Here is an 11,717-nt window from a genome sequence, read left to right as displayed (position 1 = left end):
GGGAATGAAGCAGGGTAGCGGCCTCTGCTTCAGTAACTCTGAAGGGTCTGCCTTGGGTGGGGAGTTGGCCTCATCCAGAGGGCTGCTGGAGGGCCAAGACAAGGCTCTGGTGGGGAGGTGTGCTACGAGGGGATTGCTGATCCCACCACCAGCTTTTTTGGGGGAGGTGGGGAAGTGATGGTTAAAAAATGGAGTTCCTGCTATCAGCCATGTCCTGATGAATTGGAAAGTCCCCTTCTTTCTCCTTTCCTCTTGCATCTCCTGCCTGCTTCCCCTGCCTGCCCTCCCATGACATGTGCCCTCTCCAGCAGGTATGTCACACAGCACCCCAAGGGAAGGGCAGTGTAATGCTCTTTTCCATGATGGACTACCACAGCCAGAGGAAGACAGGCCTTCCCTTCTTTTCTAGTTCTTTTTAGTTTGAAAACAATGCACTCTTATTTTCCCCTTCCAAGAAGCTGGTGGTTCACATGGGCCAGCACACACATTATCAAAGACCTAGTTTGTTTCTAGTAAATGAGTCCATTGAAGTGGGAGCCTTGGCCGGGCACGGTGGCTCACGCCTGTAATCCCAGCACTTTGGGAGGCGGAGATGGGTGGATTGAGATCGAGACCATCCTGGTCAACATGGTGAAACCCTGTCTCTACTAAAAATACAAAAATTAGCTGGGTGTGGTGGCACACACCTGTAGTCCCAGCTACCCAGGAGGCTGAGGCAGGAGAATTGCTTGAACCTGGGAGGCGGAGGCAACAGTGAGCCGAGATTGCACCACTGCACTCCAGCCTGGGCAACAGAGTGAGACTGTGTCTCCAAAAAAAAAAAAAAAAAGACAAAAGAAAAGAAAGAACATAAATGAAATAGGAGGCTTAATTTATTTGAGACATATTACAGCTACCCTGAAAAGGAGAGAGGTGCTGGTGCTCTGCGGCGATAAGCACTCCTCACATCACAGTAGGGTTGAGGAGACGGCAGACATTTGTAAATATGAGTCTTTGTAATTTAGAATCTGCCAACATTTTCTATCAGGTGGGAGGAGAGGAAATGGCCACACGCGAACACACACACACACACCCCATAGCGCGCTTAGCTCCACTGTGGGTTAGAAAGTCCATGTCTTGGCCGGGCGCAGTGGCTCACGCTTGTAATCCCAGCACTTTGGGAGGCCGAGGCGGGTGAATCACGAGGTCAGGAGATCGAGACCACGGTGAAACCCCGTCTCTACTAAAAATATAAAAAAAAAATTAGCCGGGCGTGGTGGCGGGCGCCTGTAGTCCCAGCTACTCGGAGAGGCTGAGGCAGAATGGCGTGAACCCGGGAGGCGGAGCTTGCAATGAGCCGAGATTGTGCCACTGCACTCCAGCCTGGGCGACAGAGCGAGACTCTGTCTCAAAAAAAAAAAAAAAAAAAAAAAAAGTCCATGTCTTACATTGAGTAGAACCCCAGCTCTTGGTTTTGGGGTCATATTACACTGTCCCCATCAAACTTATCACCCTGATTGTTGTCAGTGCTTTTAGAAGATGTAGTAGCATTTCTTCTAGAGAGGGTGTAGGAGTCTCCTTGCCCAGCAGCCCTCAAAGTCCTGATCCTCCTTCCCTATGGGGCCCTACGAAGGCACACTCCCTGGAGAGTTCAATAGTTTCTTCTCTCCCTTTCCAGGGTCTCTGAGGCTAGTGTGACTGTTGAGAGGCTCCCAGCCATGCTGTCTCTGACCCTCAGGCTTGGGTTGGGATCCCAGCGCTCCTTGAAATAGAGCAAAGGTGATGGGTTGCAGAGTGTCTGTGGAGGTGCTGGTGCGTGAGAGCATAACAATAGAAAAGGCTCCTGCACATAACCTTTGGGATGGACCCATGGCCCCAGTTTGGAGGCGAGGGTTAGGACAAGATGGCCCCGAAGGAAGGATCGCCTCCCATCTTCCTTGGTTGGGTCAAATCAGCTGGTTAATGTCCTCTCCCTTTTGATTTTTTTTGAAAGAACCATATCACTTACATCCAAATCCATACATCAATTGTTTCCCCCTGGCCTTGAATTCTGATCAGATAGGGGGACTGGATCTGGATCATTGGGATGATTGATCTGGAGCTGGGAGAGAGCTGCTGTTTCATTAAGTCAGCTCAGCCATAGCCCCCACCCTGGAAACCTTACTATCTCTCCAGCAGCCTTCTAACTCTTCAGGGAGAGCCCTTTGGTCTGTGATGAATTGGTTTATGGGTAGGCAGCACAGCCTGGGAGGGGCTGCCCCCATCTCCAGGAAGCACAGCTCCTCTCCTCGCTCGGGCAGGATGGGGTGCAGGTAGTGCTCTCCTAGTTTTAAAAATTCTAGGATAGGAGAGGTCAGTCTGCCTCATGGCTTTTGCTCTGTGGAGTAGAGCAGAGGGCATTGGAGACATTTCTGATTGCCCCTGCTGAAGAGAGGGATACCTGTCCTTGGGAGGTAAGAAGCAGAGGGACAGTTTGGTGAGTCTCACTCTCAGGGTTAAAAGCAGGGAGGCTATGAATCGAACAAGGATTTCCACATTATCCTTTATAAAGAGGTTGTGAGGATGCAAGAAGTCCTTAGAACAGTGTTCGGCACATAGTAAGGCCTCAATAAATGTGAGCTGTTGGTATTGTCGTTGCCCTGGCAGGGAAGTCGGGAACCATAACAGAGACTCTGCAACCTGTGTGACTTCCCATGAGTAACTGCAAAAGTCTTGGACACAGAGGACAAGACAGATGGCAAAGAAAACGCTTGCTGGGGGACTGTGTTCCTCTTCATGGCCAGTTGTGTGTGAGAGGGAGAGAGAGAGGGAAGTGGAAAGTTTAGGCCCCGGGGGCTGGCAGGCAGGAGGCAGAACAGAGCCCGTCAGGCTTGAGACGGTGCCCTGGGTTGGAGTACAGGACGGTCTCCCGGGGTTCCCCACGAGAAGCCAACTCCTATCCGCTGCGTGGACCTTGGAGACTGAGAACATAGGCTCCACTGCTCTCTCTCCTAGTGACCCGTACCCCTGTAGGGCCGCTGCTGGGGCAGCTTGGGCACCTAGGCCTGGAAAGGGGCAAAGGTAGGGAATGGAGCTGGGACTCTCTTGGATTACCTATTATGTTAGGCTGGCTTCAAGGCTCTATCTCATGCCTCCAAAAGACCTGGGCTCAAATTCCGACCCCCAGTCACTAGTGGAGTATCTTTGGGAAATGATCCTCTCCCTAAGCCTCAGTTTCCTTATTTGTATAATGGAGTAGAAGATACCACACACACAGAGGATGAGTGAAATAACCTAGGACGAGTACTCTAGGTGAAGCACCTTGTAAACTACAGAGCGTTGTGGAAATGCAACTGTTTATTGAACGTCTGCTTGAATGCCTCCAAGGACAAGGTGCTCATCATCACCCCCCGAGGTAGCCAGTCCTGCTGTTGAGCAGTTCTGAACTGGCTGCTGGGGAGTCTTCTCTTATAGTTCTGCTGTGGACTCGCACAGAAAAAAATGTCCCTCTACTTCTTCCACATGATAGAATGAAATAGGGTCACAGGACCCTCTCCTGTCTGCTGCTTGTCCCCCTTATGAACACACATGAGTGTATGCACACGCAGGGGTTAAAGTGTAATGCATGCACATTTGGATTCTCACAGGGCCTCTTACTAATAAAGTAGCCTCTGTTTACTTACTGCCGGCCAGTGCAAAAGCCTTTACCTATCTACAGCTCTCAGAGATCCTCATAGCAATCCTATGAGGTAGACAATGATCTCCACCTTACAAGATGAAAAAAAAAAGTGAGAGAGCCTTGGAAGGTTAAGCTAGTAGGTTGCAGAATGAGAGTGCAAACCAATGGCCTGTAGTGCACTTGCTCATGTTGGCACTTGTGTGGACAGTGCACACCCTCATGAGTATGCGCCCTCCCTCCCGGCACAGGGATTGGAGGGTGAGGTTGGGGGCTGAGAAGGAGGTCCGGGGCAGCCTCTTTCTTCATGTGAAGAGGGAAGTTCTCCCCAGGGAAGGCCTTCTGCTCTACCCTTTCTCCTCCTCCTACCTGCTCTCTTCTGCTTCAGAGGCCAGCAGAGTCTGACTAAAGGCAAGACAGCGGTGGTACCTTCAAATAAATAGCTGCTGTCTCATCCTCAGCCCCATTTCCTCTTGGAGAAAATTGGCAGGCCCTGGGGCCACAACAGCATCCACTCTGCTGTAGCCACAAAGAAAAGATGCTAAGGGCAGTGCCCGGGTGCTTCCCTCCTCAGAAACCTCCTCCTGGGGGCAGTCAGACAGATCTGTGGCTCTGCCATTGACCACCTTTGTGCTCTGGACAAGTGACGGTCCAGCGACTCAGCGTCGGTGTCTTCATCTGAGAATGAGCTCATTCCATGCGCCCTGGAACATCTGCTGGGCTGCCTGTTCTCACTCCATGCCCCCAGCGCCTGGGAAGTGTCAAGCACACAGTAGGCCTCCCTAAGCAGTAGGTATTCCTGCATCTAAGGCCCGTGATGAATTCCCTCCCACTCCCCGGCAACGCGGACCTTACCCTTTTCTTAAGCTCTGCCCAGGGACACCCTGAAGCCCTACAAAGGCCCTACCTCCTAAAAGGAATCCCTGCTTGGCTCGAGGGCGATCTGACCCAGGCGGTTCCTTGGAGTCTGGGCTGGGCTGCGGTGACACCCCTGGTGCCCCAAAATCCACCGTGCACTCCTCTAGTCTCTGAATCCCCATGGAGGGGTGTCAGAGCCTGGCAGGCGTGGGACCTGTGGCCTCCTGGGGAAGAAGGAGGCTGAGGTGGGCAGGACCTAGGGTGTCAGGCAGAGTCAGACACTGTAGAAACGCCTGGGGGAGGGTGGGGATGGGAGACTTGCAGTCTAAGCTTGTGGGACCTGCCGAGTCCCCTCTCCCTTGGTGTTGCCGACAGAGCCCCGCAGTGGCTGGGGGCCTGGCTTTCGCGCGGGGCGTTGGTACGAGGCAGCTGGCCGCAGCAGTGGCTTGTGGTGGCTGCCCGGGTGCTGAGCCCGGATGTGTCCAGTCAGAGCGCGCGCTGGAGATGCCACTTGTCACAAAGGCGCTGGTGGGGCTCAGTTGGGGACACGCAGGGCCATGCCTGGAACGGTGCCGTCCACCTCCACTGGGCCCAGGAAGGTTGGAGCTCAAGAGGGAAAGAATGGCACCCACAGAGGCAGGACGTCTTAGGGCAGAGCTCGCCATCCGGGTGATGCCTCCTGGGGGAGGTGAGGCATTGGCCCAGCACGGATGGGGTGGCATTTTACTTCGTCGTCCACCCTTTCGGGTGACTCCCAGGAGTTGGGGGCCAAGTGCCAGCTCTTGGTTGGGACCCATGACAGTGCATTTGAGGACATCAGAGGCCTTCAGAGCTTCCCTTTCTGTAGAGGCTGTGAATCCTCTTGGTGACCTTCGGTAGGTTGTCTAGGGCAGCAAGGGACCTTCATATCCCACCTGCTTCCCTGGACATAAATCTGGGCAGGAAAACAAACAAACAAACAAAAGTTGGGCATGGTGTTCCACTCCTGTAGTCCCAGCAACTCGGGAGGCTGAGGCAGGAGGATCGCTCGAGGCCAGGAATTCCAGGTTGAGCGCACCATGATTGCGTCACTGTACTCCAGCCTGGGCGACAGCAAAACCCTGACTCAAAAAAAAAAAAAAAAAAAAAAAAAAAGAAAGAAAGAAAAGAAGAAACAACAACAGCAACAACAAAACCTGGGCAGATCAGGCAAATCCTGGCTTTCCTGGAATCTGACCCTCTGGTCTGACGGTTTGTATCTTGTCTAATCCCCATTTCATAGTTAAAAGTTCTTTAACCTCATTATTTCCTTTCAGTCTTAACAACCTGGCAGCGTGGGAGTTACTCTCCCATTTCATAGAAGAGGAAACTGAGGCCCACGAGGGCGAAGCTGCTTTCCTGGTGTCACAGAGCTGGCAAGGGAGCAGCAGGATTGACTCTGCAGCCCCTGTGTTGCCATCGCAGTGCTCGCCACACAGTAGGAGCTCTACACATGCTGCCTTCCAGGGGCCGCCTGGCTTTCTGGAAAGGATCCGAAGTGGTTTGGTGAGCACTGGCTTTGGAATTCAAGCCCTGGCTGATGCCTCTTGCCAGCTGAGTGGCCTTGTACAAGTCACCTGACCTCTTTGACTTCTTTCTTAGCCAATAAAATGGAGATCATGCATCTTCAGGGCAGAAATTACAAACATATTAATTTCCCATCCATAGATCCTTCCCACCTCCTCTGCTTCCCGTGTGCCCAACTGTTGCTGTTTCCTAATGGAAAATGGGGGGAAATGAATGCGAGAGAATATTCCCCAGAGGAGAGGAGGGCGGAGCAGAGCAGGGCTGGAGCAGAGCAGGCAGTGTGTGGGGGGATGCAGGAGGCACAGGCCCCATAGGGTGTCAGTGGGTGTCACATCTGCTCTTCGGACCCCTTCAGGATCACAAAAACAAAAGCAGATAACTTGAGTTATTTAAAACTTTCTTTTTGGTGGCTGAGTGGATTGAGGTTCTTTGAGTAGCACTACGGCCCCGAGACACAACCACCTGGGTTTTGTGCTCATAGGAGTTACTCTTTTTTACAGGGTGGTGGTAAAACTAGGAGAGTATCCGTGCTGAGTGGTTATCAGGGTGCTTGACACAGGTAGACTCTCAGCAAATGGCAGCAGGCATGATGGTATTCCGTTGTGTTGTTTTCTTGTACCTTGGGGACACTATGCGGAGAGAACCAGTGTTTCAGGAGATCTCGGCCTTCACTGGTCTACTCCTTGCCCGTTTCTCCCACTGTTTACCTTTTGTTCATCTATATCTAACATATGTTGTGCTCCTATTAAGTCAGGCACTGTCCCTTCTCTGGAAGAGACAGTGGGACGCTTCTCTGCCCTTGGGGAGCCTGTCTGCTGAGGACGATGTTCAAATACCATCTGTGGAGGGCTTCTGAGTTGGGAAGGGGTGAGACTTGTTTTGTGGTGCCCCCAGGAGTGGCAGTACCGAGCCTTGTGAGTAGAAGTTGGAGGGGCCCCCTAAGCTTAGTGTGAGGGAGGTTTTGCTGGTAGAGCTGTCACAGGTGAGATGTGCTGGCTGGGGAAGTGATGAGTTCTCCATCAGGAAGTGTGCACGGGAAGGCCAGACCACTCTTGCTGATTGCAGATGGAATTCCCAATTTGGGTGGAAGCGTGGACTAGGTGGCGTTGATGGTCTCTTTGAGTCCTGAGATTGTGTGATTCTTAGAGACATGAAAACCAAGTATGGATCACCTCCAGGGTAGTCCAGCTGGCATCTGTTCCTCCTTCGGCCTAGAGTATTGTTGTCATTGCCCGGAAGAGGACATGGATTCTGGGAGGAAGGACAGAGCCCTGACTCAGGGTTCATGCTCAGCCTGGTTCTCCCACCCTTCTCTCCTACAGACACACAGATGCCCTCCTCCTCTCTAAGCTCACCAGCAGCTCGCTTTGCCTTTTCCACCCTTTACCTGTATAGGAATCCAATATGTAGGGTAAGAGGAGGTGACATGGTATGGCAGGTGGGGGGGGTGGGCGGGAAGATGCCCTGGGCCTGAGCTATCAAGGGAGAATTTCTATGGGGAGCCAAGTTCTCCTTCATCTCCTGCATAAATTAAGACGATGCTAGTTGTTGTAAAATAAACTCCAAAATATCGGTGCTTACTGCAAGTTTATTTCTTGCTCACATAAAGTCCAGCTGGCATTGAAGGTGATAGAGGGGCCTCTGCTCTACATAGATGTATAAGCCAGGGTGATAGAGGATCTGCCATCTTCAATAAGTGGCTTCCAAGTTCACCTTGGGCATTGACTTCCAGTTGGAGAGAGCAGAGGGTGGCCAGGGAAGTTTTTATGAGCTGGTCCTGAAAGTAGCGTGTATCACTTATGCCACATTCCGCTGGTCAGAGCTCAGTCTCATGGCCTTCTCTGAGAATCGGGGGCCTGGAACTGTAGTCACAGGATGGATAGTGACTTCCCCACAACAACTGTGTGCTGTGGAGGATCATGAGGCTTTGGCAGACAGCTAACCCTCCCTGCTGTTCCCTAATCCAGGCTTCCCTCCTTCCGCCTCCGCCAGTTCACTCACACTCTGGGGAGTGAGCCTTTGAGTGCAGGAAGAGACCCACAGGGCCTTTGCATCTCTAGTGCCCAGCTCAGTGCCAGATCATTGGAAGTGCTTCGGGGTATTTGGTGAATGAACAAATGCTTGGGTATCATTTTGCTTGTTAAAAATACAGATGCCACAATGTCAGGAGTTCAAGATCAGCCTGGCCAACATGGTGAAACCCTGTCTCTACCAAAAATACAAAAATTAGCTGGGTGTGGTGGCACATGCCTGTAATCCCAGCTACTCAGGAGGCTGAGGCAGGAGAATTGCTTGAACTTGGGAGGTGGAGGTTGCAGTGAGCCGAGATCGTGCCACTGCACTCCAGCCTGAGCTACAGATTGAGACTCCGTCTCAAAAACAAACAAACAAAAAACAAAACAAAACAAAAAAAATACAGATGCCTGGGGGAAAACAGTTTGTTGGTTTCTCAAAAAGTAAGACATAGAATGAGCATGTGATTCAGCAGTTCCAGTCCTGGCTATATTCCCAAGAGAATTGAAAAGAGGGACTCAAACAGATCCTCGTACACCTGTGTTCATAGCAGCATTATTCACAATAGCTGAGAGGCAGAAGCAACCCACTTGTCCACCAGGAGATGAATGGAGAAGAAACATGTCATAAATAATGGAATATCCTCAAACAGGAATGGAATTCTGACACATGCTGCAACATGGATGGAGCTCGAAGACATGATGTTAAGTGAAATAAGCCAGAACCGAAAGGACACATATTGTATGATTCCACTTATACAAGGTACCCAGAATAGGCAGATTCATACAGACAGAAAGTAGAATGGTGGTTGCCAGGTGCTCAGAGAGAGGAAAATGGGGAGTTATTGATTAATGGGCCCAAAGTTTCTTTTTGGAATGATGAGAAAGTTCTGGAAATGGATAGTGGTGATTTCCAACAAGGTGAATGTACTTAATGCTGCTGAATTGTACATTTTAAAATGGTTAAAATGGTGAATTTTATGTATCTTTTACCACTATAAAAATAGAAACGTTGGCCATGTGCAGTGGCTCATGCCTGTAATCCCAGCACTTTAGGAGGCCGAGGTGGGCGATTGCTTAAGCTCAGGAGTTCAATACCAGCCTAGCAATATGGTGAAACCCCCTCTCTACTAAAAACACAAAAACTAGCCAGGTGTGGTGGCAAGTGCCTATAGTCCCAGTTACTCAAGAGGCTGAGGGGGGAGGATAACCTGAGTCAGGGAGGTTGAGGCTGCAGTGAGCCGTGATAGCATCACTGCACTCCAGCCTGGGCTACAGGGCAAGTCCCTGTCTCAAAAAAAAAAAAAAAAAAAAAAAAAAGCCCAGGCCACATACCAACAAATTCCTATTCTGTTAGGATTGGTGAGAGCTGGGCTTCTGTATTGTTTAATGAGCTCCTCAGGTGAATCTGATGTGCACCTAAGTTTGAGACCCACTAGTCTAGCTCTGGTTGTTGGCAGAATGGGGGAAAAAGGGGTAATCTCTCTGAAGGTCTTCTAGAGGAGGGCTTCTCAAACGTTGATGTGCATGTGAGTCCCCTGGGGATTTTGCTGAAGTGCAGAGTCTGATTCAGTGGTTCTGGGGTGAGGCCTGGTATTTTGCATTTGTAACAAGCTCCTAGGTGATGGTGATGCTGGTGCCACTGGCCTGTGAACCACATGTGGAGTATCAAGGCTCTCGAGGGCAGATGGTCGTCTTGTCCATGGTAGACAAAGTGGAGGTCTAGAAAGGAGCAAGTGAATGTGTAAGATGACTGCTCCAGATACATAGAGTTCAATGAGGATGAGCTGGGAATGAATGAGGAGCAGGAGTGCCACTGATTTGTGAATTAGCTTCTGGGTGTGGATCAAACAGGCAGGCTTGTGGTTTGGCTAAAAAACATATTAAGGGCCTGGCTCAGTGGCTCACACCTGTAATCCCAGCACTTTGGGAGGCTGAGGTGGGAGGATTGCTTGAGTCCAGGAGTTCGAGACCAGCCTGGAGAACATGGTGAAGCCCTCTCTCTACAGAAAAAAAAGTACAAAAATTAGCCGAGCATGGTGGCATGTGCCTGTAGTCCCTGCTACTCAAGGGGCTGAGGCAGGAAGATCGCTTGAGCCAGAAAGGTCGAGGCTGCAGTGAGCCGTGATCACACCATTGCACTCCAGCCTGGGTGACAGAGTGAGATGCTGTCTGGAACAAACAAACAACCCTGCAAAACTTATTGAAGTTAGATTATTAGCAAATAAAATCGTGTGGATTTTGCTCAAGTATGTCTGAATTTCTAGACTTTGTGCTTTATAATAAGGGGCCTAGCCCAGTGGAATACAAGCTAAACTGGCCCACATCTTACTTTTCTGTTGCCTTTCTAAATCCTTCTCATCCTACTGAGTCCACCTCAGGTCCCAGACCTCCAACAGCTCCCCAGAGCTGAATTCCACCTTTTCTACCACCACCCCTCACCAGGGTAAAGTACTTCGGAGCCCTTGATCCATCCTGTACTGCATATTGGGTCACCTGCCGCAACTGTTTACTGATAGCGTCACATGAACTGTTTTTCTGCCCATACGTCCAGCTTGCTTCCTGGACCTGGCGGACTTTTCTCCTGGCAACATCCTCGGGGAAGAACTGAAACTCTAATCTTTGAACAGTGGAACAGCAGGTAGTATGGCTCAGTAGTTAAGGACTTGGACGCTCATGAGTTTAAATCTCATTCCCATCTCTCCTAGCTCCTCTAACCTTCTCACCTGTCAAGTGGTAATCGTGATACCTTTCTCCCAAGTCTGCAATGAGGTTACAAGCAGCACCTGGCACGTAGTATCGGGCTCCGTAATGTATTTTCATGATAGCGTTCCCCTTCGTAGCCCTTAGGCTGGTTCCATCTTCTGCGCCTCTAGCCTCTGAGGAGTTTTTCATTCCCTCTTGCTGGTTGGAGGTGGCTCTGATTCGTGTTTGTTTGCCCAACGTCTGGTGTGCAGGGGAGGTGGGGCTGGGGGGCATTCTATGTAGACTGCTCAGGTTTGATAGTTGTGCTTGCAGTTCTAGAGGCGACCTGCAGATGGCGTGCGCGTCCTTGGGAGGCGTTCCGTCCTCCCAGAGATGGAACGAAGCTGGGCTGTCACCAGGTGTCTGGAATGCAGAGCTTTGGTTTTCAACTGATGCCGTTAGCTGCTTCTCCTGGCTGGGTCCTGGGTGTGGGGGCTGAGATGAGCATTTCTTCATGAGCCTAGGAATACCGAGGCGTACGGAATCTCTGCCCCTCCCCTCTCACGGTGCCGACCCGGGAATCTAGTTATTCATGCGAGGGACTCCTCTGCATCCCACACACTCTAGGTGCTCAGAGAGTGTTTGTGGGATGAGTTGCTATTCGGAAGATGCTTCTATGAAAGGTCATGCATCCCAGGTGCGGCCTCACCGGGGCCCAGGCTGATAGGTATCAGCTGCCTGCATGCACAAACTCCTCCCTCCCTCTCCAGCCCTTCCCAGTTCCTCCTCTCGGCTGCTAGGGAGCAGTGGGTCCCAGACTCACCTTCCTTCCAGGTTCCTGATCCACAGCTCAGCCTCAATTGCAGTGCTCAACTCAAGAGCCCCCTGTGCACTTCTTAGGTGCACTTCCTTTTCACCCAGGGGCCCGTCACCTGCTTCTGTCTCTCCAAACCTTCAAGTCCCTGGAGGTCCATCTCACCTGT

Source organism: Nomascus leucogenys, chromosome 15, assembly GCF_006542625.1.
Source record: "Nomascus leucogenys isolate Asia chromosome 15, Asia_NLE_v1, whole genome shotgun sequence".
NCBI classification, from domain to species: Eukaryota; Metazoa; Chordata; class Mammalia; order Primates; family Hylobatidae; genus Nomascus; species Nomascus leucogenys.
This window is presented reverse-complemented; position numbering follows the sequence as displayed.